This window comes from Schistocerca serialis, chromosome 1 (genome assembly GCF_023864345.2).
Source record: "Schistocerca serialis cubense isolate TAMUIC-IGC-003099 chromosome 1, iqSchSeri2.2, whole genome shotgun sequence".
NCBI classification, from domain to species: Eukaryota; Metazoa; Arthropoda; class Insecta; order Orthoptera; family Acrididae; genus Schistocerca; species Schistocerca serialis.
The window spans coordinates 749,865,685-749,891,200 of NC_064638.1; positions in this window are offsets into that span (position 1 = coordinate 749,865,685).

Consider the following 25,516-nt stretch of genomic DNA (forward strand, 5'->3'; position numbering starts at 1 on the left):
CAGAACTGCAGCAGCATTATGTGGTATGGACTCGACTAATGTCTGAAGTAGTGCTGGAAGGAACTGACACCATGAATCCTGCAGTACGAGGGGGTGGAGATGTCTTCTGAAGACCACGTTGCAAGACATCCCAGATATGCTCAATAATGTTCATGTCTGGGGAGATTGGTGGCCAGCGGAGCTCAGAAGAGTATTCCTGGAGCCACCCTGTAGCTATTCTGGACGTGTGGCGCATCGCATTGTCCTGCTGGAATTGCCCAAGTCCGTCGGAATGCATAACAGACATGAATGGATGCAGGTGATCAGACAGGATGATTACGTATGTGTCACTTGTCAGAATCATATCTAGACGTATCAGTGGTCCCGTATCACTCCAATTCCACACGCCCCACACCATTACGGAGCCTCCACCACCTTGAGCAGTCCTCTGCTGATATGCAGGGTCCGTGAATTCGTGAGGTTGTCTCCATACCCGTACTCATCCATCCGCTCGATACGATTTGAAACGATACTCGTCCAACTAGGCAACATGTTTCCAGCCATCAACAGTCCAATGTCTCTGTTGACGGGCTCAGGCGAGGCGTAAAGCTTTGTGTCAAACAGTCATCAAAGGTACACGAAAGCTCATATCGATGTTTTTTCATTGAATGGTTCGCACGCTGACACTTGTTGATGACCCAGCGCTGAAATATGCAGAAATTTGCGGAACGGTCACGTTGAAACATTCTCATCAGTCGTCTTTGGTCCCGTTCTTGCAGGACCTTTTTCCGGCCTTATCGATGTCAGAGATTTAATGTTTTACCGGATTCCTGATATTCACGGTACACTCGTGAACTGGTCGTACAGGGAAATCCCCACGTCATCGCTACCTCGGAGATTCTATGTCACATCGCTTGTGCGCCGACAATAAAACCACATTCAAACTCACTTAAATCTTGATAACCTGCCAATGTAGCAGTAGTAATCGATCTAACATCTGCGCCAGCAGAAACTTATTGTCTTATATAAGCGTTGCCGATCGAAGCGCCATATTGTGCGTGTTTACATATCTCTGTATTTGAATACGCATGCCTGTACCAGTTTCTTTGGCGCTTCAGTGTATAATCTGCGGTCGCGACCTCGGATCCTGTCCACCGCCAGCAGTGGAGGGTAAAGCTTTGCCAATGCCAACCACTCGTGCTGACGAAACTTCAGAAAAATTATCAAACGGACGTCTGCCGAAGAACCCGAGACAGAAGCCAACAGGCAATTTGTCAACGATAATTACGAGTACTTTACCGTTAATATTAGAAAATGTGCCCTTGAGATATGGCTCCAACATGATGGATGTCCTGTTCATAATTCTTCACCAGGAGATGCATTAAAGCTTTTATTTCCAAAGCAATGTGTGGGAAGAGGGAGTCCTATTCTGATTTATCCAGCACAATCGTTTGACGCTGCCAAGCTGCTGCTTCTGGGCTCATTTAAAGGACGTGGTCTACAACGAAGTTACGACGACTGTGCGAAACACGAGTGGCCAAAGTGCTGCTGCATGTAAAGCAATTACTTCAGATACGATGACAGCAATGAGCTCATCAATGATGCAGCGTGTATGCAAAAGTTGTGATACAAATGGGTCTCACTTTGAAGATACTCTGCAGATGGCGTAAAAATGCTACCAGGCGGCCATGTGACCACCGCAGGCTTAAGTCACGGTAGTGAGGTCGGCTATATCACATGAGCGCGGTAAAATGCGTCGATGTGGAGACGTGACAGTCACAGAAAGGAGCTATAGTGCTTGCAGGTTCCCATGAAAACACTGTAAATGAAATTGCTCGCTTCGTCAGTTTGGACTGCCTGACATGTCTGTAAGTAATCGTGTACCACACCGAGCCGTGTAACATGGCGTTACAACAACGATCACAAAAAAAGATCCTAACACACACGTACCAGAGACGAGTGTCACGCCTTAGCGACAGTCGGTTTCAAACACGACAGGAACTGCAGCTGACAGTGACCATGAAGCAGGTTCATAGAGAGCACTCGGAAGGTAGTTATGTGCTACGGACTGCTGGAGTTGGTATCTCCTAAAAGGCCTCAGCTCAAAGTGGCATCCAAGGATAATGTAAATGTCGTGTGACTAGGGTCTCCCGTCTGGCAGACCGTACGCCTGGTGCAAGTCTTTCGATTTGACGCCACTTCTGCCTCGGGCATGGATGTTTGTCATGTCCTTAGGTTAGTTAAGTTTAACTAGTTCTAAGTTCTAGGGGACTAATGACCTCAGCAGTTGAGTCCCATAGTGCTCAGAGCCATTTGAACCATTGACGCCACTTCGGCGACTTGCACGTCGACGGGGATGAAATGATGATGATTAGGACAGCGCAACACACAGTCCCTGAGCGGAGAAAATCTTCGACACTGCCGGGAATCGAACCCGGGCCCTTAGGACTGACATTCTGTCGCGCTGACCACTCAGCTACCGTAGGCGGACAGGCAGCCGGAGATGTACGTCTTCAATGTGCCAAACATAGCAGAAACTGGAATTAGATGACTAGGGGCTTGTAGCGTAGTCCGATAAGTCCAGATTTGGGTTCTTTTCAGATGATATAAGGTGTCGAGTGCATCAGTAACCCGATGAGGAGTTGAGTGGAGGGAGTAGTTCAGGCTGGAGGTGCTTCCGTGACATTTCTAGCACAATGTCCTGGGCCCTCTCATTTGGGTTACCCTGAACATTAAGGTTACCGTGAAGATGAACAGGAAACTTTCTTCGGAAGCAAGAGCGTCCTTTTCTACTCCATGATCGACATGAACATACTGTTGACACTCCCGTCTTCTGTGGTGACGACAGCAATGAAGGGCAACGTTATTGGTTTGACAAACATCTAAAAACGCTATCGCACTCCGATTGACCTGCTAAAACACCCTATCTTAATTCCATAGAAAATTTAGGAGGGTGTTTTGAACAGTACATGAATCGCGACGATCCTCATCCAAGCAGTTGAGTGGTTCTACAAAATCAGTGTATGGCTTCAGCTGGCTATGGTGTGGCATACGTGAAGAAGAAGTCAGTGGCCTCTCTTCCTCGCCGGATTGTGCCCGTGAAGAATGTTAGCGACGATGTTACAGGGCAGTAGCGTAACGTGTCCTGGAGGTCACTAATCTTTTGTCCAGTGTACTTCGGTTCACGTTGAGACACATGGAACTTAAATCCTCCTCTGGCCCTCCACATTTTAGGTTTTACACATGATATAGTTGCCGTGGCGTGAAACTGAAAGATATTTTAATTTTCCATCATATCACGAAAAAGGGATACGCACTATCGATTCTATACTTAACAAGGTCATCGATACACATCAACTATCGGTGTAAAGCTAGCACTTTCGGCTATCCCCCATTCCTACTTAAGCCGAGACCAATTGCTGTACATTGTTAGCCTTGCTTGAGCTCAGTTCTTGTTTTGTTAATCAGTTCAGTTTTTACTTGCTGTTGAATTTAATGTAAGTGCTGCCTTTTGTGTGTTTGTGTGTGTGTGTGTGTGTGTGTGTGTGTGTGTGTGTGTGTGTGTATATGAGTTTTGTTGTGATAGTTTATAATGACGGGTAAGTTCGTGGCAAGAAAGAAGAGGAAAACCGATTCTGATTCGTCCATTAGCGTAATGGTAAGTTAAATGTATGTTAAATGTATGTACACATTAGTCAGATAGCCTAATTACCTATATACGACAGATTAATTTTACCACTGGAGTCATTTGGAGACGGGTAGAAATGTAGGGTGGCAATATTTCAATAGTTAAAAAGGCAGCGGAGCGGTATACATAATTACAAATAACATGAGACAGAAATCATTGCAAAAAATACACTTGATTTGATTGTGTCGTCCAAAAATTGCGTTGGTCAACAAAAATATCACCCAAGCGGCAATGGTTGCATTCCTTTAAAAAATGTATTATAAATTCTGTCATTAATAGCTCAAATGGAAAATTATCGCCCAATCCGGTACCTGGGCGACACTCAATTACGAAAACCGGTTCCGTTGCGGGACGCCGGGAGGGGTTTGTGCAGAGCGGAAGGATGGGATATATGATGACAGTACATTATGTGTTTTATTCGTCTCAAAATGATTTTTTCAGCAGGCTGCTTCAATTCTTCCGAACTGGCTGCGCCATGCATTAACTGACGCCAGGAATTCTACATACAATCAGATCGTCAAATACGCAATCATTCATGCATATCAGAGGGATAAACATGCACAGTTAAAGGGAAAACATGCCATATCATAATTCCATATTTTATTGTGATCCATTTTATTTAATTTTAAATCAATGTACAAGAAACAATTTTTCCAAATTCTCCGCCATCTGGGGGAGCGCTGGTGTTGTGGTGTTGAGCTAGCAATAGGTGGGTTCGGGAGGGACAAGATGGTTCGAATTCATTCTCCGGCAGTCTTAAAAATTGTTTTCTGTGGCTTTCCACTTTCAGTTTATGCAAATGCCCGCGTTTGTCCCTTATTACAGGCCACAGTCAGTTCCATTCTTTCCTAACAGATTTCAATTCTCTTAAAGACGCAGCCTCTGGTTAAACACAAAAAACTGCATCGAAGGTGAGCTGAACACCTCTTCAGAGAATCATGGCACTGAAAGCCATACGATAAATGAATAAAAATCCATATTCTCATTTACGGTCATGCGTTTATCTGCTGGTGTATTGTTTAATACAGAATATAATCTTTCTACATTGCAAGAAATGACAGATGCAGACTTAAATGAAGCAATTTGGGAAAGGTTAAGGTTGAATAATTAGATCCTTTGCAGTTTTGCCACTAGAAATGATTCTAGCTTCTGTGTCGAATAGAACAATGTCAAATGTGTTTATTTCTTCAGCTCTGTTATTACCGACAGCTCTTTCGGTAATAATCAGTGTCCCAAAGAGCTGGGATCCTTTGGTGTGCTCAAGGAATCTGACTTCATTTCTGATGTCGTAAATTTAAATGCAAGATTGCATTAGGAGAAAGACAGCTATTGTCAAAAGAGATTTGATCCCACTGAACTTCATAAATTATTCAGTTTAACCTTGTGATTCTTTGCTCTGCGACAGTGTAAATCATACTAGAAGACTGACCTCTGTTTTGTTAATAAATGGGCAGTACATTATGATGATAGAATTTTAATTCGTTTGACAATGAAGAGTGAAATTACCATACAGCAAAATAAAATATTTAATTCTGTATTTGAGTATTTACTAGATTATATACATTACTTCTGAGAATATGCTTTTTTACGAAAAGCTTCTCTTGCTTAATTTTATAGACCAAATCCGATCACCATTAAGGTACGGAATATTTGAAAATAAGTAAATAAGTTTTCAGACAAAATGAAAAAACTTAAGCGTTTTTAAGATCCTCCTTAACCAATCTTACCCGCCTTTGACAAAATCCTAGCTACGTACCTGTTGGGTGAATGAGCGACCAATTCAAAGCCCAATTCCTGCACTTTCGCCATTGTTATTGCTGATGGGTGGGTTGCTGCATTATTCTGGTGAAAGAGCACTTTTTTGCGTGCCAACCTTGGCTTTTTTCAACCAAAGCAAGTTTCAAACTATCCAACAATGAAGCATAATAGGGTCCAGTCATGGTTCTGCCTTTTTTACAAGTAATGTATGAGGATTATCCCTTGGGAATCCCAAAAAAACAATGGCCATCGCCTTACCAGATGACGAAATGGTCTTTTTTTCTTCGGTGCGCTTTCACCATCATTTGTCTATTGTTTTGACTGTCGTTTTGATTCTGGTATGTAATGATGGAACCAGGCTTCATCAACAGTCACAAATTGGCGTAAAAAGCATTGCAGGTTGCGATAAAACATCGCCAGACATTGCGTTGAAATGTTGTGCCGGATGGACGTTTGGTCTGCTGTGAGCAATCACGGCTCCCATCTCGTACACAGCTCTCGTACACGTTTCGACGTGCTCGGCAGAGATGCCTACAGTCTCAACCGTCTCACAGATTTTTATTCGGCGGCTTTGCATTTATGTACCATGGGTTTTGTCAATGGCTTCCTTCGTGGTGACGTCAACTGGACGGTCGGAACGTACTTCGTCCACAATACTTGCCCGACCACGTTGAAATTCATTAATCCAAAAGGAAATGGTCTTCAATGATGGTGCAGAGTCCGCGTGAACTTCATCCAATACTGTTTTGATTTGTGCGGCAATCTAATAATCGAAAAAAATGTTCAAATGTGTGTGAAATCTTATGGGACTTAACTGCTAAGTTCATCAGTACCTAAGCTTACACACTACTTAACCTAAATGAGCCTAAGGACAAACACACACATCGATGCCCTAGGGAGGACTCGAACCTCCGCCGGATCCAGCCGCACAGTCCATGACTGCACCGCCCCTAGACCGCTCGGCTAATCCCGCGCGGCTAATACATCGAATAAAAGTGTATAATAACAGCATTAAATTCGGTTTTCTCCATTCTCAACCGCAGTTGACACACTGATCACTAAAGACGGCTGTCAGCATTGGACTGTACGCTGTGCATTGTTTGAGTTTTTTATGCGATCCTTGGTATAAAAACCGTGAAGGTGCAACAAAATGTTCCCTTGTTTCATGGAAATTTACCAGACTTATCAAATCACCTTGGTATATTCCTATTTTGATTACGAGGAATGCCGGTCATGTTCTAAAAAGACGTAGTCGACTTCCTTCGCTACCCTTATATTATCCGAAACATCTTTAGTGTCCCTTCGTTCCTTAAGACAAGACTTCGACAGTCGGCGCACCGCTCGTGGCGCTCGTCCAGTAGTCATCGCTACTGTGGTTTGGAATAGGAAAGACACTCTCTGGGAAGTTATTCTTCAGTAACATATTGAAGGTCTCCTAAACCTGATAACACAATGTATACAGGCTCTTACTACATTTTCATCTAATACTGGATTAGAGTGTGCAAGATTTTATTGACCTTTGTTTGTGTCACTATGGCGTTGTATGTGTCGTGAATTTCAGTGGCTTATAATACACTGAGGTGACAAGTAATGAGATACTTCTTAATGTCATGTCGTATCTCCTTTTTCCGGGCATAGTACAGCAACTCGACGTGGCATGGTGTCAAAGAGCCGTTGGAAGTCCTCTGCAGAAATTCTGAGCCGTGCTGCCTCTATAGCAAAAGAGTTGCCGTGCAGGCTTTTGTGCGTGAGCTGACATTTCGATTATGTGCGGCAAATGTTCAATGGGATCATGTTATGCGACGTTGGTGGCCAAATCATTTGCTCGAATTGTCCAGAATAGTCTTCAAACCAGTCGCGAACAACTGCGGCGGATTGTCATCTATAAAAGTTTCATCGTTGTTTTGGAACATGAAGCCCATGAATGGCTGCAAATGGTCTTCAAGTAGCAGCACATAATTTCCAGTCAATGATAGGTGCACTTGGAACAGAGGACTCACATCATTCCATATAAACAGAGCCCACACCGTTATGGAACCACCACGTTTGCACAGTGCCTCGTTGACAACTTGGGTCCGTGGAATCTACGCCGCAATCGAACCCTACCATCAGCTCTGACCAACTGAAATGTGGACTCATTCCGACCATGCAATGGTTTGCCAGTCGTTACGGTCCAGCCGATATGGTCATGAATCGAGGCGAGGCACTGCTGGTATCAGAGGCACTCGCATCGGTCGTCTGCTGCCATACCCCACTGACGCCAGATTTGGACGCACTCCTCTATCGGATATGTCCCACATCGATTTCTGCCCTTATTTCACGCAGAGCTGCTTGTCTGTTCGCACTGAGGACTCGGCGCAAACGGCGCTGCTCTCGGTCGTTAAGTGAAGGTTGACAGCTACGGCGTTGTCCGTGGGGGCAGGTAGTGCCTGAAATTTGGTATTCTCGGGATACTGAATTCCACATCTATTTCCAAAATGTAATGTCCCGCGCACCTAGAACCTACTACCATTCCGCGTTCGAAGTCCGATAATTCCAGTCGTGCAGCCATAATCATATCGGAAACCTCTTCACTCTAATCACTTGAGTACAAATGACAGCTCCGCCAACGGGCTGTTCTTTTATACTTTGTGTATTCGATACTACCACCATCTGTGAATGTGCATATCGCTACCCCATGACTTTTGTCTCCTCAGTGTTACTTCTTCATTACGTTACCATTTCACGTTTTACATTAGCTGCCAGTAAGAACGTTCTACAGTCCAAAGGAAGTAGCATTATCACGAAATCAAGAAATGTCATACCTATTCAAATGACGCATCATAGTCATTTTAATGTAAATGTCGTGTGACTAGGGCCTCCCGTCGGGTAGACCGTTCGCCGGGTGTAAGTCGTACGATTTGACGCCAATTCCGCAACTTGCGCGTCGATGGGGATGAAATGATGATGATTAGGGCAACACAACACCCAGTCCCTGAGCGGAGAAAATCTCCGACCCAGCCGGGAATCGAACCTGGGCCCTTAGGATTGACATTCTGTTGCGCTGACCACTCAGCTACCGGGGACGAACATCATAGTCATGATATAATTCTATTAAATCTTTCTTTCATAACATACATTTTCATGCAGTAAAAATTGCTTCTGCTGTAACATATCAGACAATTTTGGCTACTAGATAAAATTTGCCTAAAATTATTGTTCGAAGTGGCGATGCACCAGTCATAACATAGGGAATAGAGATCGTTTGGAAAAAAAAACTTAAGATCGGCGATATGGAAAGAACAGAAAAGAATAAAGACGATCTTCACGAAAAGGATCCTAGGCGTGGGAAAAGCAGCCGTGTCCCTACTTATGTATGAACTCATGAAAGGACATCAGATTACAATAATCGCTACCTTGCGCAGGACCATACCAGAAATGGAACGATTTCATGGACCCGCAGAAACAAACAAAACCAGTGCTCTACAGAACACTAACCGTGATGGATGACAGTTGTACCAGACAGTGTAGGAACCAGGGGCATGTAACATTACTACCAATACGTGAGTGTCATCACAAAACAGGAGTCAACAGGAAATGCCATGAACCTAGTGAAGAATGTAAACGTGTGTTACGTGGACAAGGGTGTAGAAGATACCGTATTATAATATGTACAAAGAGAAATTTGCTGTGATGGACTATAATAAAGACTAAAGTAAAAAAAGGAGCGACTGAAAAATTTTACAAGCTTGTATATTAATGCTGAATCTCAGCGCACTTTTCCCATTAATAAATAAAATTATGTATTTGTTTTCAACAACTCGTTTTAATTATACTTCCTTTATGAGGTTTCTTCATGTAATTCAAGTTTTCGCATTTGGTTTCCCTTATAGAAATTATTCACAGCATTGCTGTCACTTATTGTAAGACAGAACCAATTCTAATTCGTCGTGACATAAGGTAGTTGGCTTCCATGAACTGATTCCACAGAGCCTGATGAGAGCGCTGTTCAACTAATTTCTCAATACTTTCTTCGAAAAGCATTCTGAGGAAACTGAGGTATCACAGTCGATGTGAAAGTTCAAAATAAAACAGTACAGTAATTTGTTTTAACTATATATGAGACTATTTCGTTTTCATTTTTATAGTTATTTTGTTTTTTGTAGGTTTTTAGCCCCTCTAACCCCGCGTCAGCAATGAAATTGTAATTGACAAAAATAATAACTGACCACTGAAAAGCTCCAGTAATCTCGTGTGTAAAACTTTGCTGAATGGACCCCCTTTGACTTGTTTCCCACAAGACTTTATACTCAAATTAAGAAGGATTACGTATGAGCACGACTTTAAAGTACAAAGTGCGGTATACGAAGCTGCAAGCAACAGCACCTTAAGCACAAAAAAAAAAAAAACAAAAAAAAAAAAAAAAAAAAAAAATTCTGCAACTAAATCAGAATAATAACTTATATCTTAACATCCATAATTACAAATTTCTCATTATAATGGCTATTTGTAGAATTCTTCTTGTCAATGTCTTTTTGTATTAATTTTTTAGGGAGCAGTGCATTACACACTATCGTACAGAGATCACCGTTGAAAAATAAAATCCTGTTATAGTTTTAAGGGGCTCCGGAAAGGCTCAAAATCATGAAAGATCAATTTTTACTTTTTTGCGTTTTCTGAATCCGCAGACTATTACCTTTTAATAGATGTATAATTTATTCAATTCCGAACCTACAACTATTTTTAAATTTTTTTTGAAATGTGTTCTACATGGGCGTGACCCACTGTGGCGCTGTTAAACTGCTGTCAAATGGTGTTATTATTAACGTCTGTGTTCATCACGTACATTTTAGTGATGTGAGATAAAGTATGTGTTGTGGCTAACCTGTGATGATTCAATATATATCGCTGGTGTGATTGTCGATTGTTTCATGTTTATTTACTCTGTCGTTATCTCGAAAATATTCGTAATTAATTCTGTTTCTTGAGTCTCTGTTTTGTTGAAGCATAATAATGAGTAAAAGTAAAGTTATTAGAAATCCTCTGAAGGCTTTTAAGAAAAGGAGAAATGTTGGGAAGCCAAAGGTATGTGTTATTACTGTAAACAATAAAGATGATAACCAAGTGAGTGAACCTAACCTCTCAAGTACACCTGCCCATAGCAGTCAAAGTGGGAAAGAAAATACTTCACAGAAGAAGCTTGGTTCAATGAGTGAAAACTATGAATGTTTTATGGGCGAATCGGATGTGAATGAAATATTTGATATGTCGGTTCTCAAAGGAATTTTTTCAAACTGTGTAAGATGTATTCATTGTAGTGAAGTTGGTCTGGAACTCTCCATAATAAAGCACGTAGGACTTGCTAGTGAAATACAACTGAAATGTGATAAGTGTTCATACATGATCACCTTTTGGAACAGTGTTGCAGTAACTGCAACTGAAGAAAATGGTAGCAAAATCTACGAACACAACAACGAGCGATGCTTGCTTTAGACAAGGAACGCCTTCGGGCTGCAGACAGGGCTGTAAAGAGTCTAGAAATACAAGCAAGAGTAAACAGGAGGAGGAACAAGAGGAGGCAGGAGGAGGAGTTTGCAGAGGATGAAGATAATCCATCCTATGGACCTGGAATGCACTAAAAAGTTAATCCAATCTTTGTCGCTCGATTCCCAAAACTTTTATTTTCTCATACTAATTACATGTTTTCTAAGGATCTTCCAAACATATTTGTTTCAAACTTTCAGTAAATGTTACACAGTACCTTCTGCATAATTTAACACAGCCTTTTTCCAAAAAACTGTGTATTTTTGAATATATAAATTAAAAATTGCAAAAAAATGTTGTGAATTTTCATTACAATTGAAAAAAATCATCTTTAATAACTGAACTAAAATTTTGTAAAATCCCTGTGTTAAGTTGTAGCCCATATTCCAATAAATAATCTGTAAATAGTTCAACTTCCTACCTCAAATACTTTGTGAGGAAAGATGTAATTTATAAGCGTTATTTTAACATTGCAAGTATAGGGCGTTCCGGAGCCCCTTAACCATGGAATTATGATGGTTATCTGCATCGCATACGTCGCCCCATGTGTAGGTACTCAATAGGTATGTGAGTGAAACAACGTTCATCATGATCTGTCTCTTAAATGGAGAGAACATAATGTTGATTTGTGCTTAGAATTTATACAGAAAATAATGTATATCGAAATTGAAATATAGAATAACTTTTATCAACAATCGTGTTGAAGAGGAGTGCACTGTCCTGTCTAATAGGATCTCAAAAAGCTGTGTAATACATTTTATACATCTAAATCAATATCCTGGAATTTCTAAATCATATGTTTTCAAAATTTATTGGGTCATTGTATGTATTCATTGTCCGTCAACGACATGTTTTAATTCCTTATATGTTATATACGAACAAGATCATGTACAAAACAGCGTGTTATTGATAATTTAGAACACTTGTGGTTATCGTCTTACGTAATACGATCTCTCTTTGTCTAAGTCGAATTATTAAGTTAGCCGTGTTTCATGTGTACAAGATCGAGAGAACGTATTACCGACTGTCTGGCGCACTATGCAGGCAACAGGTCTTTATCGTAAGAAATACCGTGGAGACGGATCCAGTTTGACTTCATACAGAAAAATGTTAATTAAAGAGATATCCACCATGACGGCCACTTTGTAATCAGCCTCATATTGGGGCGGTCTCGTAATATGAAAAACACGGATGTTCGAGATACAATATGTGATCAAAAGTATCCGGACACGTGGCTGAAGATGACTTACAAGTTCGCTGCGTTCTCCATCGGTAATGCTGGAATTCAGTATAGTGTTGGCCCACCCTTAGCTTTCATGACAGCTTCGACTCTTGCAGGCATACGTTCAATCAGGTGCTGGAAGGTTTATTGGAGAATGGCAGCCCATTCTTCATGGAGTGCTGCACTGAAGAGAGGAATCGATGTTGGTCGGTGAGGCCTGGCACGAAATAGGCGTTCCAAAATATCCCAAAGATGTTCTATAGGATTTGGGTAACGACTCTGTGCAGGCCAGTCCATTACAGGAATGTTATTGTCGGTGTAACCACTTCGCCACAGGCCGTGCATTATGAACAGGTGCTCGATCATATTGAAAGATGCAATCGCCATCCCAAAATTCCTCTTCAACAGTGGGAAGCAAGAAGGTGCTTAAAACATCAATGTCATCAATGTAGACCTGTGCTGTGATTGTGCCACGCAAAAAAAAACAACAAAGGGTGCAAGCCCCCTCCATGAAAAACACGACCACATCATAACACCACCGCCTCCGAATTTACATGCTGCAGATGCCGTTCACCGGTCATTCGCCATACCCACACCATGCCATCGGATCGCCACATTGTGTACCGTGATTCTTCGCTTCACACAATGTTTTTCCACTGTTCAATCGTCCAATATTAATGCTTCTTACACCAAGTGAAGCGTCGTTTGGCATTTACCGGCGTGATGTGTGGCTTATGAGCATCCGCTCGACCAAGAAATCCAAATTTTCTCACCTCCCGCCTACCTGTCGTAGTACTTACAGTGGGTCCTGATGCAGTTTGGAATTCCTGTGTGATTTTCTGGACAGATGTCTGCCTATTATACATTACGACCCTCTTCAACTGTCGGGGGTCTCTGTCACTCAACAAGACGAGGTCGGGCTGTACGCTTTTGTGCTGTACGTGTCCCTTCACGTTTCCATTTCACTACCCCATCGGAAACAGTGGACTTAGGGATGTTTAGGCGTGTGGAAATCTCGCGTACAGACGTATGAAGCAAGTGCCAATCACTTGACCACGTTCGAAGTCCGTGAGTTCCGCGGAGCGCCCCATTCTGCTCTCTCACGATGTCTAAAGACTACTGAGGTAGCTGATATGGAATACCTGGCAGTAGGTGGCAGAAAAATGCACGTAATATGAAAAACGTATGTTTTTGGTGGTATGCAGATACTTTTGATCACATAGTTTACATCAATAACACCATTCTTTCCACATAATATTATCTGTGTATAAGATGTAAGTGAAGGTAGCAATCGCACCTTTCACTTGAATTAAATCATGTCGATGGACGACAAGAAACACATATAATGACGCTTTAAATTTAAAAAAAAATAATCTAGTAATTCTTCTCAAGTAGAAGTAAAAACTATTCTTACTTCGTTTTGTATGAATTGGACTTCAGCTTTCTTTTAAGAGACTGGTGTACGCTGACGACGTCAAGGAAGTGATAAACAACAGCATAATCATTTTAGCCATCTAGCTTCCTAGTTGGTCTCGTAGTTGCGCTATGTATGCCAGTCATATCTGGACGAGCTTACCATCAAATTGGGGGCTGCAAAATTTGGCATGTGCACGATTGAGCACGACCAAGAATCATAGAAAGAGCTAGGAAGCGAGCTATCATTGTTGTAAACATCAAAGTGAATCGCTGCATTGGCAACTTAATCGTGAACTCCCCAAACGCCTCCAGTTCGCCGGAGTTGCCCACCTTGCAACTCCCAAATCTGATTCTCGATGAGGGAAATCGACACGGAGGTTAATGATAATGAACTCCCCGTGTCAAATAGAGCACAAACCGTGTTCCCATTTACATTAAGACAAATAAATGGAACAGGAGTAATAGAAGAAGCAGCTATCCGACTCTACATTATGGTCTAGTCGCTATAACCTTGCCCCTGTTCCTCATGTCAGAATTCTCTCTTTTCCTTGGATGGAAGGCCTTAAGGTCTCGTTTAAAATAGTCAGGGCTCTCACATTTAAAACACTCTGCTTCACCGTTTGGTAAGCATAGCGGCGTGACTGTGCGCCTGGTATTCTGCACATACTTCGTTAATTGTTCATTGGGTTCTTTTAACCTTCAATAGCATTTGGACGCATTTGGACGCAGTGCGCGATGGGGTACAAATTATTTGCACAAATACTGACTGAATTCATTAAGACTATATTTTCTCACCCTGGTTGTACTAACTTAATACATTAACTAACCGGTATATTTTTGGTAGAATCGTTGCCTCGCCAAACCACTATTTTCACCTTGCTCCTGTAAATTAAGAAGGAACCACAGCAAGTGATGTATCTGTGCTTAGCTATCGATCGACAGTTTTCTAATATTTCGTAACAGTGCTTGTAAACGATTTGGTAGCTGAACAATACACTGTGTTACTGCACTCACGGTCCGTTGCGCACCCTTGCTGTCCATCAAGAGTACCCCAATCGACCTAGCTACAATATTCAATTTCCCTTGGAGTAGCATTGAATCGCATCAGTTTTAATCCCTCTCCTACATTCTGAGAAAACATTTCCTCAGTGCATGAAGAGAGGGCAGAAGTTTGTTCCTGTAACCGGGCTACTTGTTTACGCACTTGTTCGCTCCCTTACCTGCAACGCGAATCACACGACCTACTCACATAATGCGTTATGCAACGCAACTGGCGCTACTGTTCCAGTTCTACATCAATGTATCGACGAGCAGTCTTAGTTGATACCACAGTATTTTTTGCAAAGGTTGCATTTATGTATCATGCAGTGTTAGACTATAACAATTGTGGCAACATACTCGTATAGTGTGATCTGAATGAAATATTAATGTGATGAAAAATAAAGGAAACAAATTCACAACATTGACGAATGTGGAGATGGGCACTTCATAAAGTATAAAACTGTACTAATGTCAGACTACAGGACAAATGAGTCAGTCATACCAGGTGGTTATAACTAAAGTACAGCTATCACAGAGGTCCGTTGAGGGCAGCAGTTATTGTATTGCAGCGGAACTTGGTAGACATGCTAAGGAGCCGATTTACAGCAGAAAAAAATTAGATCCAGTTTTGGTCACCAGAAGCAAACCTGGCTCTGCGAATACAAAAAAAGATGTATAGAAATATTTCCATATGTTACGTATTAGGAGACCAGAAACCAGATGGCAGTTATAAGAGTCAAGGGGCACGAAAGGCAAGCAGTGGTTGGGAAGGGAGTGAGACAGGGTTGTAGCCTGTCCCCGATGTTATTCAATCTGTATATTGAACAAGCAGTAAAGAAAACAAAAGAAAAATTCGGAGTAGGAATTAAAATCCATTGAGAAGAAATAAAAGTTTTGAGGTTCGCCAATGACATTGTAATTCTGCCAGACAGCAAAGGACCTGGAAGAGCAGCTGAACGGAATGGACAGTGTCTTGAAAGGAGGATATAAGATGAACATCAACAACAGCAAAACGAGGATAATAGAATGTAGTCGAATTAATTCGGGTGATGCTGAGGGTATTAGATTATGACATGAGACGCTTAAAGTAGTAAATGAGTTTTGCTATTTGGGGAGCAAAATAACTGATGATGGTCGAAGTAGAGAAGATATAAAATGTAGACTGGCAAAGACAAGGAAATCGCTTCTGAAGAAGAGAAATTTGTTAACATCGAGTATAGATTTAAGTGTCAGGAATTCGTTTCTGAAAGTATTTGTATGGGGTGTAGCCATTTATGGAAGTGAAACGTGGACAATTAATAGTTTCGACAAATAGAGAATAGAAGCTTTCGAAATGTGGTGCTACAGAGGGATTCTGAAGATTAGATGGGCAGATCACATAACTAATGAGGAGGTATTGAATAGAATTGGGGAGAAGAAATTTGTGGCACAACTTGACTCGAAGAAGGGATCGGTTGGTAGGACATATTCTGAGGCATCAAGGGATCACCAGTTTAGTGTTGGACGGCAGTGTGGAGGGTAAAAATCGTAGAGGGAGACCATGAGATGAATACACTAAACAGATTGAGAAGGATGTAGGTTGCAGTAGGTACTGGGAGATGAAGAAGCTTGCACAGGATAGAGTAGCACGGAGAGCTGCATCAAACCAGTTTCTGCACTGAAGACTACAACACGTATGAGGAAGGGACGTGGCAGAAAAGGTCAAACAAGTGCGAAAGGCTTACTGTTGATTTTATTATTAACAGTTGACTTGTCAAATGACAGCATAGATATCATACCGTCATACAAACAGTGTACAGCACCAGATTTGCACCGGTTGCCAAAATTGGAACTCTTGTTTTCTAGCGTAAATCGGTTTTGCATTAACGCGTTAGCAAGCAGATGGCAGGCTTAGTCAGTGCTATACCTCTAGCATCCAACAGTGAGGCCGATACGTGCACATCTACATCCGTGCGCTACAAACCACACTAAAGTGCATAACATAGGGTACTTCCCATCGTTATTAGGGCTTGTTCCTGTTCCACTACATATGGAGGACATGAAGAATGATTGTTTAAACATGTGTCAGCACTGTACTTAATCTAATGTTACCCCCGCGATCTCTATGGGAGCGGTACGTAGGGGATTGTAATTTATCAAATTATTGTAAGATAGGAAGGAAGATTTAAACGTCTGATCTATGACGAGGTCAATAGGAACGAAGTAGAAGGTCGGATTGGATCTATTTTCTTTTTGCTTTCAGCAAAGGAAGCACACCCGAATACGACTTGATTCCGACGTCCGTTATCAGCGACTCCTCCAGCAGCTGGTAAGAGGCCCTAGCGGGCCGTCGCATGGACCTGGCAAATGACGTCAGGCCAGAGATTTAACCCAGCTGCAGGGCCGCTGCAGGGCACGTCGAATCATGATGCTGCGCTGAAGTCTTTACACCACTTACACCACCCTTTCGTGACCAGGCTATTTACCGGATTTCAACTAGACTACGTTTTGGTGTTGCACATCTAGGGATTATTGACAAACTTGCTCTACCCTTGACTGTCTGAATTACTCTGTCACTGTGTTCTACAATTTACGATGACCCGACCAGGACAATTTGCAGACTATCACATGATTACAGTACATGGATGTTTTATGTGTGATACAAAGTGTGTGGCACCATAGCAGGTTTGTTATACTCAATTCATTGCTAGGATACTGTAGAACTGCAGTTCGTCTATGCAAACGATTGTTTACAAACACTTGTGCGGCCCTTGTTTCTCATGTGTGACATCCTTATTAGGCAATGTCAGTACAGGTGTCAGGAGAATATAAAGAAGGCCACCTTGAATGGTCACATTTATTGACTTAAAAATCTCAACTGCAGGAATACATCTCACTAAAACGTATTTAGAAAATGCCCAGAAACAGTTTTCATGGTAGTATCCGCAAATAATCTTCAGTCTAATGCATAGCTCTCATACAGGGTATGGAGATAAAATTTGACCAATAACAGCTCACATTTAGGTGTATCAGGTTTTCAGAAAAGTCCTAGAAACAATCCTCTTCAAACACTGCCAAAAACACCTCGGATGACCTCTCGGTCATCCCAACATACAGTTTGGTTTCCTTAGTAAATTTCCTATAAGTAATGAAAGCTTTGATCTAGTCCACTTTCTACACTAATAACAAAACATGCATGTTTACGCATCCCTTGGAAATTCCCAAGCTAAGACTGTGGCTGCAATTCTAGCTTCCTGTCAGCGCACTGCTGATTTGGGCTTTCAGTCAGTGGTATCTGCTTAATAGTATCCTTTCTAATATCCGTCTTATATGTTAATAAAGAAATGTATGCCCCAAAGATCCGTCTTAACACCGGTTCTTTAACTTCTATACACAGCTGACCATCCGTAACTTGATTCTATGGCGTTCCTGTTGTAATACCCTGATGATAATGCTTTCATTGGCGTCCATCCCGTTTTCTGTTTTTCCCATCGATCCCTGAAACTTCAACAATTTCACCTTTTGGGGTACCCAGTGAAAGCTTTTGAACACTAAGTTAATTATCAGCCGGTCACAAAGTTAAGTCGATTGCCCACCCACCAACCATTCAAAAGAAAGTCAGTTAATGGTATGCCTCTGGGTATACACGCTAGTTGTTATTTCCATTGTATGCACATCATATTCTTGGGGCGCTGCGAGTTTACTGTTACGTGCACTCGCTGCCTGGATTCCAATCCACAGAACACCAAAATACCAGAAGAGCAAGGCCCATGTTACGATATGGAAACAAAGACCGACAGTGGCGCAGTTAGTGGTCTGGAAGTGAACTTCGAATTCGTGAAAATAATGGTGCAATAAACTGTATTCTTGCTTTGCGAAATACGAGATACTAGATGATGTTATTTTTCATTTATACTTCATGGCTGGGGCTGGTAGTCCGGTGTGGAAGTGCATTTATTTGTAAAACCCAACACTGCAACTTCGACCATGTGGCTCTTATAAAATGGAAATTGTATTTCTGATAACGACCTGCTTGTGTGCATTGCACACTTTGAATTGCATTGTAATTATGTTTCTCTTCTTTTGCTAAAATTTTGCTTTGACGTGTAATATTGGGTGGAGTCAATGATTCCGTATTTGTTTTTGTTTCGCATGAAACAGAAGCTGGTCTCGTCACATGATATTCTGTGGACTCATGTCTATTTGTTACTGCTTATGAATCCGTGCGTTAACTGCGCGAATTAAATGTATTATAAGTACATTGCTGGCATACTATGTTATTTTTGTTCCTATTCGTTTTTCGTACTCTCGCATTTAATGGAGAACACAGAAATTTTCATTGACTTCTCTGAAATGTACTGCTTGCAGTACCTGTTTTTAACGCGTGAAAAGGTTTACCTACCTGCAGTCGCATTTTTAGCATTTGGAAGGAAGGGCGCTCTTAGTCACCAAGACCACAAAGCATACTCTGCACTTTGCAAGCCACTGTGAAATGCATGGCACTCAGTGTCAAGAAGCAACACCATTTCAAGCAGAATCACATACTCATTCCTTGAGAAGATATGAGAAAGCTGAATACGAATACTGTCAAAACCTGCTGACATGAAGTTCTCCATTAAATAAGATAAAGTAATGAAGAGGGGCAGCAGCCTTTTCAGTAGTTGCAAGGGCAACAGTCTGGGTGATCGACTGATCTGGCCTTGTAACAATAACCAAAACGGCCTTGCTGTGCTGGTACTGCGAACGGCTGAAAGCAAGGGGAAAGTACGGCCGTAATTTTTCCCGAGGGCATGCAGATTCACTGTATTATTAAATGATGATGGCGTCCTCTTGGGTAAAATATTCCGGAGGTAAAATAATCCCCCATTCCGATCTCCGGGCGGGGACTACTCAAGAGGATGTCGTTATCAGGAGAAAGAAAACTGGCGTTCTACGGATCGGTGCTTGGAATGACAGATCACTTAATCGGGCAGGTAGGTTAGAAAATTTAAAAAGGGAAATGGATAGGTTAAAGTTAGATATAGTGGGAATTAGTGACGTTCGGTGGCAGGAGGAACAAGACTTCTGGTCAGGTGACTACAGGGTTATAAACACCAAATCAAATAGGGGTAATGCAGGAGTAGGTTTAATAATGAATAGGAAAATATGAATGCGGGTAAGCTACTACAAACAGCATAGTGAACGCATTATTGTGGCCAAGATAGATACGAATCCCACACCTACTACAGTAGTACAAGTTTATATGCCAACTAGCTCTGCAGATGACGAAGAAATTGAAGAAATGTATGATGAAATAAAAGAAATTATTCAGATAGTGAAGGGTGACGAAAATTTAATAGTCATGGGTGACTGGAATTCGGTAGTAGGAAAAGGGAGAGAAGGAAACATTGTAGGTGAATATGGATTGGGGCTAAGAAATGAAAGAGGAAGCCGCCTGGTAGAATTCTGCACAGAGCACAACTTAATCATAGCTAACACTTGGTTTAAGAATCATGAAAGAAGGTTGTATACATGGAAGAACCCTGGAGATACTAAAAGGTATCAGATAGATTATATAATGGTAAGACAGAGATTTGGGAACCAGGTTTTATATTGTAAGACATTTCCAGGGGCAGATGTGGACTCTGACCACAATCTATTGGTTATGGCCTGTAGATTAAAACTGAAGAAACTGCAAAAAGGTGGGAACTTAAGGAGATGGGACCTGGATAAACTGAAAGAACCAGAGGTTGTACAGAGTTTCAGGGAGAGCATAAGGGAACAATTGACAGGAATGGGGGAAAGAAATACAGTAGAAGAAGAATGGGTAGCTTTGAGGGATGAAGTAGTGAAGGCAGCAGAGAATCAAGTAGGTAAAAAGACGAGGGCTAGTAGAAATCCTTGGGTAACAGAAGAAATATTGAATTTAATTGATGAAAGGAGAAAATATAAAAATGCAGTAAATGAAGCAGGCAAAAAGAAATACAAACGTCTCAAAAATGAGATCGACAGGAAGTGCAAAATGGCTAAGCAGGGATGGCTAGAGGACAAATGTAAGGATGTAGAGGTTTATCTCACTAGGGGTAAGATAGATACTGCCTACAGGAAAATTAAAGAGACCTTTGGAAATAAGAGAACCACTTGTATGAACATCAAGAGCTCAGATGGAAACCCAGTTCTAAGCAAAGAAGGGAAAGCAGAAAGGTGGAAGGAGTATATAGAGGGTCTATAAAAGGGCGATGTACTTGAGGACAATATTATGGAAATGGAAGAGGATGTAGATGAAGATGAAATGGGAGATACGATACTGCGTGAAGAGTGTGACAGAGCACTGAAAGACCTGAGTCGAAACAAGGCCCCCGGAGTAGACAACATTCCATTGGAACTACTGACGGCCTTGGGAGAGCCAGTCCTGACAAAACTCTACCATCTGGTGAGCAAGATGTATGAGACAGGCGAAATACCCTCAGACTTCAAGAAGAATATAATAATTCCAATCCCAAAGAAGCAGGTGTTGACAGATGTGAAAATTACCGAAAAATCAGTTTAATAAGCCACAGCTGCAAAATACTAACACGAATTCCTTACAGACGAATGGAAAAACTAGTAGAAGCCGACCTCGGGGAATATCAGTTAGGATTCCGTAGAAATACTGGAACACGTGAGGCAATACTGACCTTACAAGTTATCTTAGAAGAAAGATTAAGCAAAGGCAAACCTACGTTTCTAGCATCTGTAGACTTAGAGAAAGTTTTTGACAATGTTGACTGGAATACTCTCTTTCAAATTCTAAAGGTGGCAGGGGTAAAATACAGGGAGCGAAAGGCTATTTACAATTTGTACAGAAACCAGATGGCAGTTATAAGAGTCGAGGGACATGAAAGGGAAGCAGTTGTTGGGAAGGGAGTAAGACAGGGTTGTAGCCTCTCCCCGATGTTATTCAATCTGTATATTGAGCAAGCAGTAAAGGAAACAAAAGAATAATTCGGAGTAGGTATTAAAATCCATGGAGAAGAAATAAAAACTTTGAGGTTCGCCGATGACATTGTAATTCTGTCAGAGACAGCAAAGGACTTGGAAGAGCAGTTGAATGGAATGGATAGCGTCTTGAAAGGAGGATATAAGATGAACATCAACAAAAGCAAAACGAGGATAATGGAATGTAGTCGAATTAACTCGGGTGATGCTGACGGAATTAGATTAGGAAATGAGACACTTAAAGTAGTAAAGGAGTTTTGCTATTTGGGGAGCAAAATAACTGATGATGGTCGAAGTAGAGAGGATATAAAATGTAGACTGGCAATGGCAAGGAAAGCGTTTCTGAAGAAGAGAAATTTGTTAACGTCGAGTATAGATTTAAGTGTCAGGAAGCTACTTCTGAAAGTATTTGTATGGAGTGTAGCCATGTATGGAAGTGAAACATGGACGATAACTAGTTTGGAAAAGAAGAGAATAGAAGCTTTCGAAATATGGTGCTACAGAAGAATGCTGAAGATTAGGTGGGTAGATCACATAACTAATGGGGAAGTATTGAATAGGATTGGGGGAGAAAAGTTTGTGGCACAACTTGACCAGAAGAAGGGACCGGTTGGTAGGACATGTTCTGAGGCATCAAGGGATCACCAGTTTAGTATTGGAGGGCAGCGTGGAGGGTAAAAATCGTAGAGGGAGACCAAGAGATGAGTACACTAAGCAGATTCAGAAGGATGTAGGTTGCAGTAGGTACTGGGAGATGAAGAAGCTGGCACAGGATAGAGTAGCATGGAGAGCTGCATCAAACCAGTCTCAGGACTGAAGACCACAACAACAACAACAAAGTAATGGATGATGAGGGAACTCAGAATATGAGCAACATATTTACAATGCAATTCAAAGTGTGCAATACACACGAGAAGCCATCATCAGGAACACAATGTGGTGAAACTAGCTTCTGTTAACTCTGAAATTAAAACAAATATGGAAGACTAAAAATCAACCAATAATAAAGTGAGATGAAGGATTGATAAACTTAAAACGCGTAAAGTGACCTTTCAGTGAACCAAGGTCGTGTTACCGAAAGTGTGCACCCCCGTGTTCCAACCAGACGATGAACCACTGTTGCCCTGTGCTGCTATTTACAGCTGTGTTGGACTCCCAACATCCATTGCGCCCTTTGATGCTCCATTTGTTTTTCAGATACTGATGTTCCCAGAAACCCACATTCTCCGTTCTGGTGGATGTGATGACCGGCGAGATGTTAGTAAACTGAGTGCCAGACGTCAATCCTTGTTTAAACTGAAACCTCCGTCCGTGTTAGAGTTTGACATATTTACGTAGGCCGACAGACTCCTTAGTTTCGCTGTCCCAGAAACTCTGCATCTTCTTCGCTATACTGGTGTTCTCATTTTTATGCAAAAGCATTATCAAGGACTCTATCGAAATAAATGTCTAAGTCAGGGGTGCACAGAGAGCAGCCCATGGACCTAATATGGCCCGTCATTGATCTGATAGCTGCCCACTCCTCGCCGTTCTTGTAGAATGTTTTTTATTCGTCTTTCATTGTGAAGCGAATCGTTGAATTACTATCGTCATGTCGATGGAAACAGTTATGAGGTAGTGGTAGATAATGCATTAAAATGCGGTAGCCTCTTTCGGTGAACTTATAAACAACGTTTTTCCTTATGTACATTAACAAAGATAAAAATATAGAAACCGCTTGACGAATGGCAGTTTAGAGTCTATTTTGCACTTGTTTACGACAAAAATTGAAGCATACATTATGGTGATTGCCAGCCGTTGTGGCCGAGCCTTTCTAGGCGCTTCAGTCCGGAACCGCGCTGCTGCTACGGTCGCAGGTTCGAATCCTGCCTCGGGCATGAGTGTGTGATGTCCTTAGGTTAGTTAGGTTTAAGTAGTTCTAAGTCTAGGGGACTGATGACCTCAGATGTTAAGTCCCATAGTGCTTAGAGCCAATTTTGAACCATTTCGGTAATTGTGAAATCAATGGTGTCATGTTTTAAATTAAATTGTGTAAATAATGTTTCTTTAAAAATACATTTTTGTAATTATATTTATCAAATAAAATGTATATTTGTGGATCGAATGATTTGGAAAACTTATTTATGCAGTTATTTTACTTTATTTTATGCTTGCGGCCCTTACAGTGTCACAGAGAGGGGTTTGTGGCCTGCGGTATTAACAAGTAAATGCATCCCTGCTCTAAATCCTTGCAAGACAAGTGCTCCCCCCTCATTGTATATAACCTACTACCATTCCCTCCCTCATCTTGCTACATCCCACGCCTCTTCAGACGCACAGGATATTTTTGCCTCGATTAAGTCTTCCATAAACTTTAGTCCCAATATCCCAATGAATCCCTTATCCTTCAAAATGCAGGCTCGCTGCCAAGCACAACCCACGTACCTTTCTACTGCTAACATTCCACATCCTTACGCACGGCACTTTTATTCTACATCTTTTCTTTTTTTTACATTTTATCTTCTCCAATACATTCCCCATTCAAATTCTGTATTCACAGTACCAGTTACTGACACCATCAAAATTTCCACTGAACCTAACTAGCATAACTATTATAATTTCGCTAGCTGGGATATCCGGCTTCGCTCAGGTTGTACTTGTCTTCGTCCGCGCTGATCGTAGGGAGTTATTTTCATGCCTGGCTTGAGTTCGCAGTCTTGTAATAAGATTGTGACGCAATTCTTGATTTTTCAATCCATTCATTTCGTTGTTCTTCGGTTTCTGTGCTTCTCACGATGTCCATTCTCGTTCGTTCAGAACTTAAATGTGCTTCGCACTATTAGACCTCTTCGTTTTTTTCACTGCTGTTTTTGTTTTCACCGTTCTGGTTCAAAACTGGCGAGATCTCCTCTTCTACGTTTGGGCATTGTCTAAAATATAAATCTAATCAAATTTATATTTATAAACAGTCTAAGTTCACTTTACACACTTCACACTTTATTTTTGATGTATATTCAGTCACTATATCACTTTGAGTGCTCGCACTTCACTGTCTGTATTTATTCACTCACTGCACTACTTTTTCGCTTTCTCTCTTCGTAAATAATAAGAAACTGACGTTCGAACCCACGACAGGTTTTTACCAATGGGTAACCCCACCAGTGGCCAATTCCAGAACATACCAAAAGGGATTCAAATGATCCACAATGTTCCAGACCGTTCCACGACATTAGAGTGTGTTCTGGTCTGTTCCACAATGATCTGGGATGTTTCGGGATGTACCAAAACATTCTGAAATCGGGTTACAGACTATTCATGAACATTACAGAACATCCTGGATCATTACTGAACATTCTGAAATGTTGTCGAATGCTCTCGAATATATTCGAATGTTCTGGAATGTTGTCGAATATTCTTCAATGTTGTGGAATGTTCTAGAAACTTCTATAGGGCGGAACTTCCCACCCCTTACACCTTCAAAAACACGCCCTTCAGGTAAAAACGGAAACCTTCTTCCCGAATGTTCCAGACTATTCACAAATGTTCCAGACTATTCCCGAACATCCCAGAACATCCCGAATCATTCTGGAACATTCCGGAACATTCTGGAATGTTATGAAATGTTCCTGAATACTCTCGAATGTTCTGGAATGTTCTAGAGAACGAAACTACCCAGACCATACATCTTCAAAAGCATGCCCTTCAGGAAAAACACGAATCTTCTTTAATAGATGGGGGACAGAGGGCTACCACACCAAATAACGAGCTTGATCGTACTAGGACTCGTTTCCGTGTTTTTGCGGCACGCACATTGCACACTTTTATAATATATGTTGATTAATTCAGCATTGCTTTATCTTTAAAAAATTATTTTTATGATCCTCTTTTTTTGTAAACCAAATGCTGAAGAGGGGTGTAATGGATGCTGCCAGCCCACTCTCTGTATGGGATGCGCAAGCAACGAATAAGACGTA